We start from the raw sequence: 22080 nt of genomic DNA on the forward strand, positions 1-22080 counted from the left end.
AGCATCACCAACAAATTTCAACTTTCTGGTAGCATAGAAAAACATGAACTAAGAAAACTCAGAATTCTGTTCTCTTTCAAATTCAAGAAGTTTACATTCTCTTCTGTATGTTTTAACTTTTCCTAAAGACATTTATATGTTAGCAATGGGTATAATATACTACTTGATAAACAGTGTCTGGTATCAACTTCTAATAACTTCTGAGAATCAGAACAGAAAAGGAAGCACTAATAAAATCAAATTATAAAACTTTTTTTCTTAGCAGCATATTAAATTAAATGCCAGCTGTGGCATCAGAATGTCACCATCAACAATTGGAAAGTACTATAGATCAAGTCAGATAAACTCTGTATCATCTATCATTTATCAGATTAAATGGGCTCATGAATATTTTTTTTCCTGTCATTTCCTGAGAGAAAATATGGCAGCATCTATGGGGAAGATAACACAAATGGAACAGTACTAATTACTAATGGCAAGTTTTTTTGGTTTTTTTTTCCAATTAAAAGAGGAGAGTAAAGAGAAAAACAGAATAATGTATATTGTCTTCAAAGAGTTTTCAAACAGTGGTGATTTCTTCATTCTTCTTTTGATTTCATTTGCAAAGCTTAGTGATAGAGTACTGAGGAAACAGTGGTCAAATATGGTTAACTAGCAATTCTGACAGACAAACGTACTCCTTTCCTCTATGAAGCCAAATAACAGGAAATCTGGAAGGAGGGTGGGCATGGGCTCAGGCAAATGGAGAGAAAAAACTATTCTTATTTGAAATGTACATCTAGGCGTGTTTGTACAAACTGCACCCACGGACCTTCTGTATCTATGCAAGGAATGTATTAATTGGTCTCAGTTTCATAAGACGCAGAGAAGAACATAAGTTTTCATGTAAGATTGAGCCGAGAACCTTTTTAGTGCATTTGAAAATATATTCAGCATCACAAAAAATGAGTTAAAAATACCTAGAAGACATATCAGGTTGATCAACTAGAATTTTCCAAATATATCCTTTAAAATGTTCATTTCAGATTCATTCAATAAAAAGGTTACTGTGGGTACACAGGAAGTTGTGTATGAGCTGTGTAGCAGAACCTCTCCAATTCTCAGATTCCTCATCTGTAAAAAATAATATAAAAATGCCTGCTAGGGCTGGAACTCTAGCACAGTGGTGAAGTGTGTGGTTGGTCTATACAAGGCCCTGTGTTTGTTTATTCCTCCACCTCGACCCCCACCAAAACTGCCTTCTATAGCCAGTTGTTAGGAAGGTCCAATTAGTGGAGACACTTCATACAGTGGCTCATAAACTGTAAAGCACTACCCAATTGGAAAGTAATGTTATTACGACTCAAACAACTATTAGAAGGGTTTTTTCCCCATTTTTTTTGTCTTTTAAAAATGTTTTTATTAGTACATTCTAGTTATACATACTAGGGGTTCATTTTGACATAACTTTACATGAATGGAATATAATTTGCTTTTTTTAGTCCCCAATGCTTCTCCTTTCTATTTTTATCCTTCCCTTGTTCCCGTTCCTCTACTCTCATGGTTGAAAAGTTCTTTTTGAACCAAAATCTTGCTCTTCTTACTTGTGCCCATTTTCCCTTGATCTAGGTCTAATAGAATAAATAAAATTCCTCTCACACTTGATACCCCTTCACTATTCCTGAGTCTGCTCTTTGGGTGAAAAGGGTTCCCCAGTTCCTTTACCTATTCTTCACATTTACTGGTTTCAAACCAGCCTTCTTGGTCTCCTTTAGAACACACTCCAGTCTGTCCAAACAGTTCTTGAAAAATAATGTTCAAAGCTGAATTCAGGTGTGGGTTATTCAGTTCTCTGGTTGTAGGGAGCAGAGCGCATACTGATTGCCTTGAGTAATTTAGAATATCTTTTTAGTTTTTGATATTAATCCCTGGGAACCCAGAAAGCAGTGGTCACTGCCCAAAGGAAGACCACAGCCTAGAGATCTCTGACATTAATAAGACCCAGAAACGCTCTGCATTTTTGTTCTGATCCCTTCTTTGCCTAATAGCATATTCTTTCCATTGGCTCAATCTTTCTTTTTTCTACTGCATAGTTTCTATTTTATCATAGAAATGTATGGTTTCACTGTACCACATAACTCCAAGTGTACCCTCTGACATCTCTAACCTTATTCCTTTAGCTGTATTATGTCTCATTGCTATATTTCTAGGTTCAGAAATCCAAGAAAGGGAATTAGATTAATCCTGTTCATCTCTTTTGTACTACACTGTTTTTAAGTGTCTTAGTAAATCCTGTCAGTTATTCTTTCAGTCAGCTGAGACTAAGGGAGACAAAAATGATATGTTTTAACAAAGTAACATGGCCACCTATGGATGGATGTCTCTTGAGCAAGAACTGGGAACAGATCTGATGCCCCTTAAATAGGACTGTTACTAGTCACCTCTTCCAATTCATTCAGAGTTATGGGCTATGACCAACAATCAGTCACCTCCCTTGTTTAATGATTATTTCTTTGTTTGGCCATATGACACTACTGATATACATCAAGAATACATGTAAATAAACTCCTAAAAGTTTTAAACAAGTTCCAAGGCTAAGCCATATTTTATTCTACAATAATATAACTGAAACTTTTAAAATTGTATGTTTAAGAAAGAGAGTCTAGGAAGATGTTTAGATCCTTGATTTGGCCTAATTCAATTTCATGTTGTTAGCATGTGGAGATATAGCCAAATTCTGATTCTGCCATGCCAAGTGTTTGCTTTACTCCAATATTTGTGCAGTATGTCAGTTGTGTTTGATATACATTTCATTATTATCTAAGTCATTAATAAAAATTTTACATAGAACTAGATCAAAATCAGAGCACTGTAGCATGCCACTAGAAACCTCTCTGCAAGTTGACCTTTACTTGTCAGGCAGTATTCTTTTACTAGCATATAACTTACACTTTTCCATCTTGTTCATAGGAATAGCAAGGAACTTTGACAGATGATTTGCTAATATTTAGATACTGTATGCCTACATTTTTACTGATTTGATAATCTAATAACCAATTCAAAAATAGAAATGAAACATTTATTTAATATGACTTCTTCTTAGAGAATTTATTCTATGTTGTCATGATTACTATTTTATCCTAGGTGCTCACAAGCCATTCTTTTAATAACCTGTTCTAAAATTTTTCACTTATTCTCCATGAGGTTTCATGGTGTAGTCTAAGGAGCCTATAAGCTTCTTATCCCTTTTGAAAACTAAAGCCAATGTTTGCCATCTCCAGTCTATTGCCACATTTTACCCATACCATAGTCTCTGAAACATTAACAACTGTGACTAAGTGATAAAATCTATAAGAGCTTTCACCATTCTAGGATAGAATTTTAATTCATTTAGAACAGTCAGATGCCTTTTAATGAACAACTACTTCATAAGGCTGTTGTGAGGATTAAATGAGTTAATATTTGCAATGTGCTTAGAGCAGCAATGAACATAGTAAGCACTTGGTAAATAGTAGTGATAATAATATCAATAATAATAATACATAATGCTTCTACTTTTTTGTCCCATTCTATTTCTTTCTTCATCTAATTAAAGGTGTTTTTATCCTTATGTTCACAGTCTCCCCCAAGTAAATACATACAACATCATTCCACTTCATTTCTTGGCGAGCTTTTAAATAGAATATACTCTTTCATCACTATATTTCACTCTGTAGCACCAACCCACTTCCCCATGTTTTGATGATACATACTTGTGAGGCTTTGTAAGACTGTGCTGTGATCAATCTCCAAAACAACTCTGGATTGCTGCCTGCTTACTGTCATTCAGAGAATCAAGGTTGTGACTACCTAGTTCATTCAGGGCTGTGCCCTGCCCTGAACCTTCCCTTTCTCAGAGATCATTAGTTGATTGACCTCTATCTCCAAACCTTCTTTTAGTATATTCAATACCTGGATTATCTTTTTTTGTGTGAGGGGTCTTTTGCAACCTAGGAAGATGGGCATATTGCCAAATCTGGAGAGGCTGACTAATTTGATTGTGCTCCAATGTCTCAGGACTAAGCTACCTATATTGTTGTCAACCTAGACATATTACCTAACTTCTGTGGACCTCAGTTATGCCATCTTTTATGTGGAGAAAATGAAAGCCCTTCCTTGCGGGGTTATTTCAAGAACTGAATAAGAAAATACATATGAAATATCTATTTCAAGCCAGACTCCTAGATAGTGTACAATAAATATTATTAATTCAATATAAAGGCCTGGCACTGACCTGCTGGCAAAGGAGACGAATTCAGAGTCCTACCATTCAGAGGGCCACATTAGCTTTAAATGTTGTTTGAACATCCAGTATTCACATATATCTCCCAGTCTGTGGGTTATTGAGTGCATCCAGCCCAGTAAGGCACTTATTGGTAATTCCTTGTGCACTGAGGCTACTATAAGGACTAAGAATCCCTGAACTTCAAAAACTTATGGTCTAGTATTCATCACAATGATAATAGCTAAAAATATAGCGTTACTACATGTGAAGCACTGCTCTAAGCCCCTTATGAATCAATTGCTTTAATCCTTACACTAGTGCCCTTTGTGGTAGGTACTATTTTTTAAAATTTTTATTTTTAGTTGTAGATGGACATAATACCTTTATTTAATTTATTTATTTTGATGCAGTGCTCAGGATCAAACCTAGTGCCTCATACATGCTAGGCAAATGCTTCACCACTGAGGCGTACTTCCAACCCCTGTGGTAGATATTATTAGTGCCACCATCCTCAACTGACAGAGATGAAGAAACTGAGGTACTAAGAAGTTAAGGAGCTTTGCAAGATCCCATAATTACAACATACAGGAACCACACCAGGTTTTGAATGCAGGTTATAAATCTAAGGTCTTCACATTTAACCTCTATGCATTAATGCCTTTCTATAGTAGTGGGAAAAAGTGAGATAAAGAACAATACAAGGATATATGCTTTGTTATATTTAAGTAGTCCCAAAGTAGAAACACTTGGAGGTAGTGGACCTAACCAAAGTGGAAATAATGATGGCCAAGGAAGTGTCGAAGTAGGTAAAAGAGGAAAAGTGGAAATTTCCTTGAGAAAATTGCCTAAAATTCTTTTTATAAACTTAGGAGAAATTAGATGAAAGTAGAGGAAAGGGCATTTTGGTAAGAGCATATCAAACTCAAAGTCATACCTTTTCAAAGTTATTCATTTAAGTGATATTAAGTACTATTCTTTCTATGGTTCCTCTCCCTTCTCCTCCACTGCCACTTAAACCCTCTTGAGTAGGTTAATTATTCTATGAGAAAGTATTTTTTCTAGTACTAATGAGAGATAATGATTGTAGAACCAAAGAACTATTATTCTTAAGCTATGAGCCAAAAATTGAAACTTCATGCTGAAATCCATATTATTAAACTTCTGTGTTCTCCTTCCTAGTTCAGGGTTCCATCTATGGATATAACAGAGTTTAAAGATCCTCTCATGCTTTAATTCTCCAGAAAGCTTCTTTTCCTCCCTGCCAAGTGAGTCTCAGTTCCAACACTTATCATTTAGCATTGATGGCACAGCTTTGTACCTTCTTAATAAAAGCTGTTTAAGAGTAGTTAAGAGTTTGGATTTAGAAGTCAACAGATATGGCTTTAAGGTTTAGTTCTGCTCCTAATTAGCAGTAGGAACTTAGGCAAATTACAGGACCTTTCTTAATCTGTTTTTCTGATCTTAAAAAATAGGTTAATAGCATTCACGTCACATAGTTATTGCAAGGAGTATTTTAATTCAAATCATTTCTGATTTGCACTCTCATTTCAGTTTCATTCTCTCTTGTTTTTCTTCCCCTGTGTCACATCCCTCCCTTCTTCATCCCCTTGATTTCGGTTTTATTCCTTGTGGCTTTTCAGAATCCTATTTAACTGCTTTCCTTTCTGTATCTGTTTCTCGATTCAGTCCAAGCACTTTCAGTACAAGTGGTCTGGCCTGCCTTTAACACTTGGTTAAGTGGAGTGGTGCTTATTTTAATCAGGAGTCAAACCTAACCCACTCCCTGCAGAGTGCTGGAACAGTTCCCTTAGCTTCTCATCCCCTTAGTCTGGATTCACTTTTAAGTGGAATTGTAGCCATTTTTGGTTTGCCTACATTATTCTCTTTGCTGTCCCTCAGTTCACATCCCTAACTCAAAGTTTACTTGATAATCTGTTACTCATTAGAATTTTTGGCCAAGCATTGTTTCAATTCCCCAACTAATTTTGCTTGACCTACTCTTAGATGGTATTTTTTGTGAGAATGATGTGGATAGATATTAGCCATGATCTATTCACCCAAATGAATTTTAAAGATTTTGCTGCAACTTTTAAAACCTGGATTTCAGATTAATATGGCCACTCCAGCTCACAAAGACAAATCAGAATCATGTGGAGCAGTCACATCTGGCCAGAAAAATGGGTAGCAACCACCTTTATTGATTTTCAGCATATTCTGACAGATGGCTATAGCTTGGTATGAGGCTAACTGTCCTTGCTGGCTTTAGGCTAATGTGACAATTAAGTGGAGTCCACAGGGTTATTTTTATGAAAGAAGAGCAAAGGCCATTGGTGGAGGAGATGTGGGCAAGAAGTGAAAAGAGAAATGAAATCTATATGAGTAATGCTTGTTTCCACACTTGTAGATCTAGTGTCTGTCCTGGGGAAATAAGAACCATTTGGAAGAAATATTCATTAATAGTGATGGTAGTGATTTAAATATCTATGGAATAATATAGCCTTTACACGTTAACCCATAAATGTAAGTTCTCTAGCACCAGTTATAATTCTTTATTATATAGTAGTACTAAAATCTACCTAATATTTATAAGTAGCATTTTTCTTAGGACATTTGCAATGAAAAAATAGATTTACAGGCATAATTTTTTCCTTCAATAATGACTATCGGGGAAAAAACTCAGAATGCACATATGCAGAGCTTAGATCCAACAATATCTCATGCTTTAATCCTTTAACAGCACTGGGGTTAGCAAAATCTATCTTCAGCCACAGATTTAAAGATTCTTTTTAAGACAGGAAAAGACTTCTTAGAACTAATCTATGACCTATAAATCCTGTTTACTACACATGAACAGGAATCAACCAACCTTTTCAGCCTACACCAAATGATGGATGTAGACTGTGTTAAATTTACATGAAAAAGAATTCTGCAGTCTCAAAAATATATTTTACATATTGAGAATAAAAATATATCTATAATAGTTAATGTGCTTAGGCATTGAGGAACAATATTTTGGAGATCATTATGATGCAGTCACTAGTGTTTTTTGTGGTGGTATTATTTTTGTGTTGTTGTTGGTATTATTTTTAAATATGTTTTTAATTGACTATTCTTAAGTTCATTTCAAAATAAAACCATAAGCAAACATAATTTGTTTCATTTTAAAAGAAAATTTCACCATAAGTGAAATAAAATCTGATTTTAATAAGGAAAATATTTATTTAGCAATCTAAATGTGAACATAAACAGATATTTTAGAGAATTTTTTAAGTGAGTTAGTTGATGTACTATACATCAATCAAAAATTAAAATTTAAAGGGATCTCTGTATCTAATTTTTGCTTTCCATCCCATTATACTCAAAGACTTTCCTACCCCAGATTATATATTTAAAACAGAAATGTGGAGTTTTTTTTAGAGAGAGAGATAGAGAAATTTTAATATCTATTTTTTAGTTTTCGGCGTACACAACATCTTTGTTGGTATGTGGTGCTGAGGATCGAACCCGGGCCGCACGTATGCCAGGCGAGCGCGCTACCACTGAGCCACATCCCCAGCCCCAGAAATGTGGAGTTTTGAGAAGAGACTTGTTTTGAGAAGGAAACAAGTTTTTAACAACCTCATTAACTACAAAGTTACTTATCTAGTTAATCATAATATATATTTTCATTACCATGTCAAGTAAACAGACTGTTATACTTTACTGAAAGTATGAAATATCTTTGAAGTAGCAGAAAGTAATTTTTCCTGTTCATTATTCTTCTGATTTTCAACAGGTATGAGTGTGTATGTATGTGTGTGTGTGTGTGTGTGTGTGCGTGTATCAAAGACATAACATAACACTAAGCCTCTCCCTTTGGGAGAATCCAGCTGGTTCTTTATTAATTCCACAACACAGAAATTTTTGTAGCTTTAAACGCAGAAGATAAGATCAGGTTAATCTTGGGGTCTTTGAAATGTCTCTGCAAGAGTTGTGAAAATGTGGTACTGAGTATTCCATTTAAAGAACAAGAAAGCTCAAAAAGAATTGCTCCCTTTGGCAAACAGATAAGCAAATAAACAGTAACATCTGTGTCTCCATTCTGTCAAATTTTTTTTGTATGTGCAAAGGTATAAGAAAGTATATAATGAAAATACCTTAAGTGAAAACTGGTTTTTGATAAATACTATGATGAATTAATTTTAGTGTAGATAAGTTTCAACAAATATGAACAAATATTTATTATGCTTCTACCGTGTGCCATCTCTGTCCTATTTGCTGAGACTACAACAAAGAAAAAAAAACAGTCAAAAACCCTGCCTTTGATGAGCTTACATTCTAGTGGGGGAAAGAGCTACCTTTCCTCTAAAATGTTAATCTTTTTAATGTTTATATTAGTGCATTATATTTATGCATGACAGTGTGGTTCATTTTGCCACATTCATAAATACATATAACATAGGTTGCTCCGTTTTAATCCCCAGTACTTCCTCTTTCCTTCTCCATTTCCCTCCCCATGATGCCCTTCCTCTACTCTATTTGTCTTCCTTCTATTTTTTAATTGGTGCATTATAATTATATATAGAATTGGAATGCATTGTGATATATTCCTGCATGCATATAGCATAATTTTGTTAACTTCATTCCCTAGTTCTTCTCCCCACCATTGGTTACCACCTTTACTTTACTGATCTCTCTTCTATTTTTGTGAGATACCTCTTTTTATTTCTTCTTTTCCTTGTAGCTTCCACATATAAGAGAAAATATTTGACCCTCGGTTCTGATTCTGGCTTATTTCAGTTAGCATGATGTTCTTCAGTTTCATCCATTTACCAGCAAATGACAATTTCATCCTTCCTTAGGGATGAATAGAGCTCCATTGTGTATATATACCACATTTTCTAATTCCATTCATCTATCAACTGGCACTAGGGATGGTTTCATTACTTGACTATTGTGAATTGTGCTGCTATAAACATTGATATATTTTCATCACTATAGTATTCTAATTTTAATTCTTTTTAAAAATTTGTTTAGACATTGATGGACCTTTATTTATTCATTTATTTGTATGTGGTGCTGAGAATTGAACCCAGTACCTTACATGTGCTAGTCAAGTACTCTACCACTGAGTCACAACCCAGCCCTCTAATTTTAATTCTTTAAGATAAATACCAAGGAGTGGAATAGCTGGGTCATATGATTGTTCTATTCCTACTTTGAGGAATTTCTATACTGCTTTCCAAAGTGGTTGATCTAATTTGCAGTTTCACCAACAATGTATAAATGTACATTTTTCCTCAAATCCTTACCAGTGATTATTGTTATTTGTATTATTGATGATATTATTAGCCTCAAAAAGATTAACATTTTAGTTGTTGAAGCCAAAATTTCAATCTTATTGAGGCTAATTATAAGATTTGGCTGAATAGAATTTGGAAGATGGGAGAGAAGATTCAAAGAGAAGGCAGAGAGAAGTTAAAGATACCTCTGAGATGTCTTACTTTACATGCCTTTCCCTCTCTCTTAGTTTGAGTACTTTAACAAAATACTTCAAACCAGGTAATCTATGAACAATATAAATTATTCCTAATAGTTCTGAAGGCTGGGAAGTCTTAGATCAAAGCCCCAGAAGATTTAATTTCTGGTGAGGGTCCATTCCTCATAGATGGCCCCTTCTTATAGTGTCCTTACATGGCAGAAGGGGCCAATAAGTTCTTTTAAGTCTATTTTATGAGAATATTAATCCCATACACAAATGTGGAGCCTTGATGACCTAATCACTTCTCAAAAGCACCACCTGAGAGATTAGATTTTATCTGATGAATTCTAGAGGGACACAAATAATCAGAATTTAGTGACCTCCCCACCTCAACTTCACGTAGAAATTCTTGATGTGTGGTCCATAGTTACCTGTGCATATATCTGTCATAACCTTTAGTTCATTGTATATTTATTTGCACCACAAATCTTTTGTTTTTATTCTCCATTGCAACTTGAATAAAGAATTATGTCCTTTCTTACTAAGATTCTTTAGTACTTGGCTCAGACTTTTCAACAAAAATTTTATAGGATGCATAGACAGACTATCTTAGCAGGAAACTATAGATGGAGTAAATATTTTAAATCAATAACAGAAGTTGGTAGAAGCAGTTACTGAGTTTTCCTTTAGAAATATTAGAACATCTGTGTGGGATATCCAGGTCAAAGTGTTCAATGTCCAATAAATTGTTGAAAATATGGATCCAGGTGCAGAGAGGAAGGGGAAAAAAAACATTTCTTTTCCTGCTTACTGAATGTTTACCATGTACAAAGCATTTTGCCAAGGAATTATATTATTTATTCCAACTTACATTTTTAAAACAGAAGTGTAAAAAAAAATTGAACAACATGCCACAAGGTCACCAGTTAGTAAGTAGTAGAACCAGTCCAAACCTAGGTGTATCTGATTCTAGAGCTCATGATAGACATGGATAATTAAGAGTTTCATTGGTAGACATAGTAATTGAACTTCTGTGAATAATGGAGGAAATCTTTGAGATCAATGCAAAATAAAAGAAGGCCATAAACTATACCATGAAAACACTTTTATCTTAGCAGTCCAAGAAGGAGAAAAAGACTAATTATGCAAGAGCACAAACAAGAGATGAAAAAATTTCAAGGAAATGGTGATCATGATTTTCAAATGTCACAAAGGAGTCAAATAAAACATGAATGAGAAGAGATCATTGATTGGATCTGTCAATTACAAACTTCTAAGCAGCCAAATTTCAGTAATGTGGTAAGGATGAAGCTACACTCCTTGGGTTTGAAGAATTGGTAAAAGATAAGAGAATGGAAACAAAAGATAGACTTCTCTTTTGAAATGGGTGAGCAGACTGAAAGGAAACTGAATCTGGGTAAAAATTTCATACAGATGGGAAGGGGAATAAAACAGGAACTACGTTCCATGAAGAGGTACACAGTGGTCATCAGGATGGTGATGTTATGAACAGGAAGAACAGGAAGAAATTGACATGTTAGAGAGCAAGTTTCTTAATGGTAAAGGACATAGAAATGTGCAGGCGCCATTACGGTGCTAAAGAAATCATGGGATCCCACATAGCAGTCGAGGCTTCTTAAGTTGCCAAGTCATAACAAGAGCAAACTTCATGAATTACTAAATATAGTATGTGCAAAAATTTGCCTCAGTTACTCTCATAGTAGAAAGTGATATTTTATCCTCCCACCCTTACTTAAAATTGTCTTTCAAATTAAGTCATATTCCCAAAAGCAAGTAACTGTCATTGGCCAAGCTATGATCATAACTCAAACTTCTCATCCACATCAGACATACACAATATACTAGGTAGTGACTTGTTATTGATAAAAATACTTAATAGTGACATGGACTCTCAAGGCTTATATTAAAAAATAGATGGTAATGTAAATTACTATTATAAGTTCTAATACAGATGACTGTTTCTAATTTAACTGTGAAAATATCAACTATGATATTAGCTTCTTAAGTAAATTGAGTTTCTTTTGGCATAAAATATTTACAATCTTTTATTTCCCCTAATCTTCAACTAAAATAATTATCTTTTATCTATGACAGTCTAATATTTCAAATTTTGTCATTAACATAGTCAGTGGTATCATTTACTTAGAAAACTTTATGGCAGCATGGCTGGTTCCTTTTTGGTAGCTGAATATATTTGGTTAAAATTAAAAAGTCAGATTTTAGGTAATGTATACATGTAACTATGCATGTGTGTATGCACATATAGGCTTGTGCATATGTAAGTATGTATGGATAATTCTCAATTGTCCAAAATATCTTCCTCATTATATCATCTCAAGGTCTCAGAAAATTTTACTAATGTATCCTATTGGTATTTGGAGTAAGAGTTGGAGCTGAAATGAAAGTTTCCATACAACTATTCTAATAATTGAACTCTTAACAATTCATCTCTGGTATGTAAAGAATCACAAGTTTCCCTTTTTATCTTCTGGTGAATATTTATGGTTTGGTTAAATTTCCCTGCCTGGAGACATCAACTAGTTTTTATTCTATTTATATTAAAATCTTGATGACCCTAAATGCCTAGAAAACTGGAAAGATCTGGTTAATTGGATTTGGTGATTAGCTTAAGGTTAAATAGAACTTTTAAAAAATTGTCATTCTTGTTTAAAACCATTCTTAATTATGAATGTACTTTCCATTTTAATCCACATGAACATAATTTAATCTTTTATAATTGAAAATACTATAATATGCCAGAGTTGTCATTTCAAATATGAAATTTTATTGTACAGTGCTCTAGATATAGAGGTAATTATAGATGAGCAAACCATCTAGTGGTCCCAGAGTATCCTCTTCCACTTTTGAATGGCCTCCTGTGATAGGTGAAAAAGCACTGGGTTTAGAGTTAGAAATCTTGAAAGAACACATACAGTCTCAAAGAAAAATAACTATAATTTCTGTCACTCAAAGATCATTACCACTAATATTTCCAAATGTTCTACTCTAAATTAAGTTTCTGTAGAATAGGTATTTGATTTTTATTTATTTTTAGTTTGGGGTGGGAGAGGATAGCACAGGGCCATGTTGAAAATATACACTATATAAATTCTGATTTTTTCCCAACATGGAAAATTACTATTGCCTTAGGAATTTTATGGTAACTGAGAGCAGAAAACATTTCAAACTAAGTCAAATATAAAGGAGGTTTTAAAAAAATGATAATGAGGGTGCTGAGGCTATGCGTAGCATGTGTGAGGCACTGGGTTCAATCCTCAGCACCACATAAAAAATAAACTAAAGGCATCCTTTCCATCTAAAACTACAAAAATATTTTTTAAATGATAATGGGTATGCTATTCTCACAGTGCAAAAAACACAGTAAAAACCTAATAGAAGATACAACTCTTTCCATCATTCTTTGTCTTTCTAGGGCCACATGTATCATTTCTGTTTCTCTCTATGTATTTGTTCTATTTTCAGGCTTTACTTTAGATGGGATTTCATTCTCTCTTCCTCTATTATATTTTATCTCCATCCCTATGTCTAGATTTCTGAGGACTACAATTTCCTGTCAAGTTGGCCATCTAATTCTTGATCAATTAACTATGGCTGCATGGAGTGGGAATTGGAGGATGGGAAAATTGTGCATAGGAATGCCTTGTCAATGGCTCTGTGCTGAAAGACAATAATTAGCATGTCTAATATGTTTATGTGGTTGCAAATTCTTTGTATTTTCTATGATTGCATAATATTCCATGAAATGAATTATTAGTTTCCTTTCTGTCTTGGGTCTGTTTACTTCCAGTCAGTTAATGAGGAAGGAGACTGAGGACCCTGAGTTTAGAAGTTTTTATGCCTTGAAGTATCAAAACATCACTTTGCGCACACACTTTACATTTCTTCATCTAGAACTCAGTCACATGACCACACCTAAGAAAAATGGGAAATGTTTTCTACCTCTGTGTCCTGGAAGAGAAAATAGAGATGTTTATTAGGAGCAGACATTCTTTGCTTCAGACCACCTCTTTGATTTTGTGGCTAATATTTCAAATGACAGCCAATCCTTTTGCGTGCTTGTCCTTTAGAAAAAAATTTATGCTGGATAGATTAGGAGACTGAATTGAGTGGCATTTCTTGATATTTTATGGCATTATAAAGCATTTTTACCTTTTAATTGCATGTATGAATAAGACTGTCAAAGAAATAAGAACTGGTATAAGGCAAATGTTGATAAACATCCTTTAAAAGTTGCATTAGAGGCTGAGTACAGTGATGCACACCTATAATCCTAGCAACTCAAGAGGCTGATGCAGGAGGATCACAAATTTGAGGCTAGCCTCAGAAACTTAATGAGACCCTGTCTCAAAAAAAAAAAAAAAAAAATGAAAAGGGCTGGGGATATAGCTCAATGGTAAAGCAGCGCCCTCCTGGGTTCAATCTCTAGAACTGCAAAAAAAAAAAGGAAAATAAAGATTACGTTAGAACAGCAATCTAGATTTTCAACTTGAAGAGTTTAATGGGAAACTCTTAGGCTCTGTTCTTCTTGCACTACTTTGTATTTAATTTTAAACATTCTTTCTTTAAAATAAGATGCCCTTGGTAATGTAGATTACAATTCAATAAAAACAAATGATACAGAAAAGTATACTATGTCAACTGGCTCATAAAATAAACGAGGAAAATACATGTCTGTAGAAAATTAGGATGAATAAAAAGGTAATCAAATATACTACTCTGCCTACTACCCCCTCCTTTAAAAAGAAAAGAAACAACCAAAGTAAATAGCCAGTAAAGACAATTCTATAAAATCAGCAGGTTGCTCTGATGAGTTAAATTGGGAGCTGGTTTTCAGCATTTGCAAAGGGAAATAGAATTGAATTTCTTTACACAATGAAAAGTTTTTTAAAGAAGTCCCAGAAAATTTAGAATCCACTTTAGTTTCAAAGGTGTGGTCCCAAATTTGACCCAGGTCACAAGTTTGTTCTGCTTTTTTTTTTTTTTTAAATATTGTTTAGTTGTCAATGGACCTTTATTTTACTTATTTACATGTGGTGCTGAGGATCCAACACAGTGCCTCACACATCCTAGGCAAGCACTCTACCACTGAAACACAAGCCCAGACCCTTGTTCTGCTTTTAAGTAGTCCCTGTTAGGAAGTGAACTACTAAAAACTGTTATTTCTTCATGGGAACCATGTATAATATGAAAAGACTGAAAATGTAATCTTCAATAGCTTTCTAAATGTTTCTACTTTAAAAGGATTATACCTTTCACATCACATCTCAAGCCCTAAATTATTATTAAATGAAAATGAATTAAGCTTACTTATCTAAGTAAATAATTTTATATATTGGCCTGAGCCTTTTAATATCGGAACATTTGCATTGATAGAAAATATTAATTTGATATTTACCTTTCAACTGGTGTAGAGTTTTTAAATATCAATTTTTAAATTAAAGTCAAATCCACAGAGCATAACTTGAAGAAAGAAAATGAGAGGTAGACTTAAAGGACATTATTATGAAATAGTGTAGAATTGTTTATTTTAATTTATTTTGGGGTCTACTGAAGCAGCTTGGTCAAATATTGTGAAATATGCAGTATTTTCATTCTGTAGGATTTATATTTCTACACTAGCACACCTGATTTCATTTTACCTACAAATATCCTCTACCAAAAATGTTTATTTTCTATAGGAAAGTCCAATGTACTATTGTTTGAAAATTTCCTGATGTCTTTCACATTCTAAACAAGGAGACATGACAATTAGCTCACTTTCATAACGGTTATAAGTATATACTACTCTCCTAATATCATCTTCTTATTTCTGTAATTTTAAGAGGTGAAAGAAATATTTCCATAAAGACATATTCAGGGAAATATTTAGCTTAAATATATGTTCATCTTTGAGAAAAACCAGATGGTCCTTTGACTTAAGAATACTGTATTACCTTAATGATTAATATTATGACTGATATTGTGAACTAATATGTGCTTGGTGGTTAAGTAAATAGGTTTTATAATTCATGCTTTGGTTTTTAAAATATTTATTGAGTACCTGTTGGCTGTGCATCATTTTAGATGCTAGGAATATAGCAGTAAGTAAGATATCTCTACTGTCATGTGGCTTGCATTTTATTAAACAACAAAACTGAAGGTAGTTTCCAACTCAGTTGTTGGTTGTGTGATATTACAAAATTATATATCTTGATACCTGATTCTTGGCTACATCACCTATAAAAGGCAGATAATCTATCTAAGAGTGATATTTTGAGAATTCAGTGACATGAAGTACTTTATCAGAGTGTTTAGTACATATGTTCAGTAAATAGCAATTATTTTAAAATTATTACTATTTCTATCAATAGTAATTCTTTTTTTATTGGTTGTTTAAAACATTACAAAGCTCTTGACATATCATATTTCATACATTAGATTCAAGTGGGTTATGAACTCCCATTTTTACCCCAAATACAGATTGCAGAATCACATCGGTTACACATCCACATTTTTACATAATGGCATATTAGTGACTGTTGTATTCTGCTACCTTTCCTATCCCCTACTATCCCCCCTCCCCTCCCCTCCCATCTTCCCTCTCTACCTCATCTGCTGTTGTTCAATTCTCTCCCTTGTGTTTCCCCCCCCCTTTCCCCTCACAACCTCTTATATGTAATTTTGTGTAACATTGAGGGTCTCCTTCCATTTCCATACAATTTCCCTTCTCTCTCCCTTTCCCTCCCACCATTCATCTCTGTTTAATGTTAATCTTTTCCTCTTGCTTTTCCTCCCCGCTCTGTTCTTAGTTGCTCTCATTATACCAAAGAAGACATTTGGCATTTGTTTTTTAGGGACTGGCTAGCTTCACTTAGCATAATCTGCTCTAATGCCATCCATTTCCCTGCAAATTCCATGATTTTTGTCATTTTTAGTGCTGCGTAATACTCCATTGTGTATAAATGCCACATTTTTTTATCCATTCATCTATTGAAGGGCATCTGGGTTGGTTCCACAGTCTTGCTATTGTGAATTGTGCTGCTATGAACATTGATGTGGCAGTATCCCTGTAGTACGTTCTTTTAAGGTCTTCAGGGAATAGTCCAAGAAGGGCAATAGCTGGGTCAAATGGTGGTTCCATTCCCAGCTTTCCCAGGAATCTCCATACTGCTTTCCAAATTGGCCACACCAATTTGCAGTCCCACCAGCAATGTACAAGAGTACCCTTTTCCCCACATCCTCTCCAGCACTTGTTGTTGTTTGACTTCATAATGGCTGCCAATCTTACTGGAGTGAGATGGTATCTTAGGATGATTTTCATTTGCATTTCTCTGACTGCTAGAGATGGTGAGCATTTTTTCATGTACTTGTTGATTGATTGTATGTCCTCCTCTGAGAAGTGTCTCTTCAGGTCCTTGGCCCATTTGTTGATTGGGTTATTTGTTATCTTATTGTCTAATTTTTTGAGTTCTTTGTATACTCTGGATATTAGGGCTCTATCTGAAGTGTGAGGAGTAAAGATTTGTTCCCATGATGTAGGCTCCCTATTTACCGCTCTTATTGTTTCTCTTGCTGAGAAAAAACTTTTTAGTTTGAGTAAGTCCCATTTGTTGATTCTAGTTATTAACACTTGGGCTATGGGCGTCCTATTAAAGAATTTGAAGCCTGACCCCACAATATGTAGATCGGAGCCAACTTTTTCTTCTATCAGGTGCAGAGTCTCTGATTTGATATCAAGCTCCTTGATCCATTTTGAATGAACTTTTGTGCATGGCGAGAGAAAGAGGTTCAGCTTCATTTTGTTGCATATGGATTTCCAATTTTCCCAGCACCATTTGTTGAAGATGCTATCCTTCCTCCATTGCATTCTTTTAGCCCCTTTATCAAATATAAGATAGTTGTAGTTTTGTGGATTGGTCTCTGTGTCCTCTATTCTGTACCATTGGTCCACCTGCGTGTTTTGGTACCAGTACCATGCTGTTTTTGTTACTATTGCTCTGTAGGATAGTTTGAAGTCTGGTATCGCTATACCTCCAGATTCACACTTCTTGCTTAGAATTGCTTTTGCTATTCTGGGTCTTTTGTTTTTCCATATGAATTTCATGATTGCTTTATCTATTTCTACAAGAAATGCCATTGGGATTTTGATTGGCATTGCATTAAACCTGTAGAGAACTTTGGGTAATATCGCCATTTTGATGATGTTAGTTCTGCCTATCCATGAACAGGTATATTTTTCCATCTTCTAAGATCTACTTCTATTTCTCTCTTTAGGGTTTTGTAGTTTTCATTGTGTAAATCATTCACCTCTTTTGTTAGGTTGATTCCCAAGTATTTTATTTTATTTTATTTTATTTTGAGGATATTGTGAATGGAGTGGTTTTCCTCATTTCCATTTCAGAAGTTTTGTCGCTGATATACAGAAATGCCTTTGATTTATGCGTGTTGATTTTATATCCTGCCACTTTGCTGAATTCATTTATTAACTCTAGCAGTTTCTTTGTAGACCCTTTTGTGTCTTCTAAGTATAGGATCATATCACTCGCAAATAGTGATAATTTAAGTTCTTCTTTTCCTATTTTTATGCCTTTAATTTCTTTTGTCTGTCTAATTGCTCTGGCCAGTGTTTTGAGAACTATGTTGAACAGAAGTGGTGATAGAGGGCATCCCTGTCTTTTTCCAGATTTTAGCGGGAATGCCTTCAGTTTTTCTCCATTTAGAATGATGCTAGCCTGAGGCTTAGCATATATACATTTTACCATGTTGAGGTAAGTTCCTGTTATCCCTAGTTTTTGTAGTGTTTTGAACATAAAGAGATGCTGTACTTTGTCAAATGCTTTTTCTGCATCTATTGAGATGATCATATGGTTCTTATCTTTAAGTCTGTTGATGTGGTGAATAACATTTATTGATTTCCGTATATTGAACCATCCTTGCATCCCAGGGATGAATCCTACTTGATCATGATGCACCATTTTTTTGATATGCTTTTGAGTCCAATTCGCCAGAATTTTATTGAGGATTTTTGCGTCCAAGTTCATTAGAGATATTGGTCTGTAGTTTTCTTTCTTTGAAGTGCCTTTGTCTGGTTTCGGGATCAGGATGATGTTGGCCTCATAGAATGAATTTGGAAGAGTTCCTTCTTTTTCTATTTCTTGAAATAGCTTGAAAAGTATTGGTATTAATTCTTCTTTGAAGGTTTTGTAAAACTCCGCTATATACCCATCCGGTCCAGGGCTTTTTTTGGTTGGTAGTCTTTTGATGGCTTCTTCTATTTCTTCTTTTGTTATTGGTCTGTTTAAATTGTGTGTGTCTTCCTGACTCAATCTGGGCAGATCATATGACTTAAGAAATTTATCGATATCTTCACTATCTTCTATTTTATTGTAATATAGTGTTTCAAAATACTTTCTAATTATCTTCTGTATTTCTGTAGTGTCTGTTGTGATATTGCCTTTTTCATCCCGTATGTTAGTAATCTCTTCTCTTTGTTAGCATGGCAAAGGTTCTGTCAATCTTATTTATTTTTTCAAAGAACGAACTTTTAGTTTTATCAATTTTTTCAATGTTTTTTTTTTTTGTTTCAATTTCATTGATTTCCACTCTGATTTTCATTATTTCTTGTCTTCTACTACATTTGCTGTTGTTTTGCTCTTCCTTTTCTAGGGTTTTGAGATGTAGTTTGAGTTCATTTATTTGTTGTTTTTTTCTTTTTTTGAGTAATGAATTCCAGGAAATGAATTTCCCTCTTAAAACTGCTTTCATTGTGTCCCATAGATTCTGGTATGTTGTGTCTGTATTGTCCTTTATCTCTAAGAATTTTTTGATTTCCTCCTTTATGTCTTCTGTAACCCATTGATCATTCAGTAACATATTGTTCATTTTCCAGGTGATGCAGGATTTTTCCTTCCTTCTTTTATCATTGATTTCCAGTTTCATTCCATTATGATCAGATATGGTGCATGGTATTATCTCCACACCTTTATATTTACTAAGAGTTGCCCTATGGCATAATATATGGTTTATCTTTGAGGAGGATCCATGTGCTCCTGAGAAGAACGTGTATCCACTTAATGATGGTTGATATATTCTATATATGTTGGTTAAGTCTAGGTTATTGATTGTGTTACTGAGTTCTATAGTTTCTTTATTCAGCTTTTGTCTGGAGGATCTGTCTAATGGTGAGAGTGGTGTGTTGAAGTCACCCATATTTATTGTGTTGTAGTCTATTTGACTCTTGAACTTGAGGAGAGTTTGTTTTATGAACGTTGCAGCACCATTGTTTGGTGCATACAAATTGATAATTGTTATGTCTTGTTGGTGGATGGTTCCTTTTAACAGTATATAGTGTCCTTCTTTATCCCATTTGATTAACTTAAGTTTGAAGTTGATTTTATTCGATATGAGTATGGCCACTCCTGCTTGCTTCCAAGGGCCATGTGAGTGGTATGATTTTTCCCAACCTTTCACCTTCAGCCTGTGTATGTCTTTTCCTATCATATGAGTCTCCTGAAGGCAGCATCTTGTTGGATTTGTTTTTTAAATCCAAGTTACTAGCCTATGTCTCTTGATTGGTGAATTTAAGCCATTAACATTTAAGGTTACAACTGAAATATGGTTTGTACTTCTAGTCATGTTTATTTATTTATTTATTTTAGTTTGGCTAGTTTTTCCTCTTTGGTTATTTTCCTCCCCCTTTACTGAGATACCTCCCACTGTTAGTTTTGGGTGCTATTTTTCAATTCCTCTTCTTGTAGTATTTTGCTCAAAATGCTTTTAAGTGCTGGTTTTCTGGCTGTGAATTCTTTTATCTTTTGTTTATCATGAAATATTTTAATTTCATTGTCAAATCTGAAGCTTAATTTTGCTGGATACAGTATTCTTGGTTGGAATCCATTATTTTTCAGTGTTTGAAATACGTTGTTCCAGGATCTTCTCGCTTTCAAAGTCTGTGATGAAAAATCAGCCGTTAACCTAATTGGTTTACCCCTGAATGTAATCTGCCTCCTTTCTCTCGTAGCTTTTAATATTCCCTCCTTGTCCTGTATGTTTGCTATCTTCATAATTATGTGTCTTGGAGTTGGTCTATTACAGTTTTGAATTTTTGGGGTCCTGTAGGCTTCCAGGATTTGGCAATCCATTCCATCTTTCATATCTGGGAAGTTTTCTAGGATTATTTCATTCAACAGATTCTTCATTCCTTTGGTTTGAACCTCTATGCCCTCTTCTATCCCAATGACTCTCAAGTTTGTTTTTTTTTTTTTTGACATCCCATATCTCTTGGATAGATTGCTTATGAATTTTAAGCATCTTTTCTGTGTTTACTATATTCTTTTTGAGTTGATAAACTTTGTCTTCATTATCTGATGTTCTGGCTTCTACTTGATCTAGTCTATTTGTAATATTCTCGTTTGAGTTTTTAATTTTGTTTATGGTTTCCTGCATTTCTAGGATTACTGTTTGATTTTTTTAAGGATCTTTATCTCCTGGTAGAGTTCCTTCTTTGCAATTTGAATTTGCTTATTGAATTCGTTTTCAAAGTATTCAACTTGCTGTCTCATGGCTTCTCTAAGATTCCATTCCATCTGAGTCAGGTATGCCTTGAGTTCTTTCTCTGTCCATGTTTCTGATGCCTCTAGATTCTCCTGTAGATTAAGGTTGTCCTGCATTGCTTGTATTCCTTTTTTCCCTTGTTTTTTCATGTTGTTCACATTACTTTCCAGCTCTGTTTAACTGCTGTGTTTCTGTTTTCTCCTATAAATTTGTTTTGGTTTTGTATATCTCTGTGGTCTCTCCTTTGTGTTGGGAGACTATGCCTAGAAATGTTGGGCTTTATTGTACTTTAAAGCTGATTCATTCAATTCATAAAAGGTTTCCGAATTCTGTATGCATATAGTGATTTGTTGTTTGGTCTTAGGACTTTACGTTTAGGTTAGGTGCTATGATGGTATGAGGGTTAGTATGTCTTGGTTACTTTGGAAGATTGCTCTACTGAAGGGGGATATTAACAGGTGATTGGATCAGGGTGTTTGGTAGTAGCTAGGTATTTAGGAGCCCTATAGACAGCCTCGAAACATTCACCTATTTGCATTTAGACAATTACAGGTGATGGAAGATGTAATGCTAGGGATGAAAGTTGGGGAGTAGGGGAAGGAAGGTGCTCTTAAAAAGAAAGAAGGAGAGAGAGAGAGAGAGATTAGAGGAGAATGGAAAGAACAATAAAACTTTAAATTGGAAAGAAAGAAAGAAGGAAAAGGGGAGAAAAGAAAAAAGAGAGAATTAAAAAAAATTGAAGTCTTAGAGACCCATTTTCTTCTCTTCCAGTAGGTGGAGCTGTGCCCTCCGAGCCGAGCTT

At 34.4% G+C, this 22080-nt stretch overlaps 1 protein-coding gene across 5 annotated transcripts in view; it reads left to right on the forward strand.

Annotated features, from left to right (window-relative positions):
• Positions 1-22080, forward strand: part of Tenm1 (teneurin transmembrane protein 1) — a 780422-nt gene that overhangs the window by 428667 nt on the left and 329675 nt on the right. The gene's annotated exons all lie outside the window — the stretch shown is intronic.

The sequence above is a fragment of the Ictidomys tridecemlineatus genome, chromosome X (assembly GCF_052094955.1).
Source record: "Ictidomys tridecemlineatus isolate mIctTri1 chromosome X, mIctTri1.hap1, whole genome shotgun sequence".
Lineage (NCBI taxonomy): Eukaryota > Metazoa > Chordata > Mammalia > Rodentia > Sciuridae > Ictidomys > Ictidomys tridecemlineatus.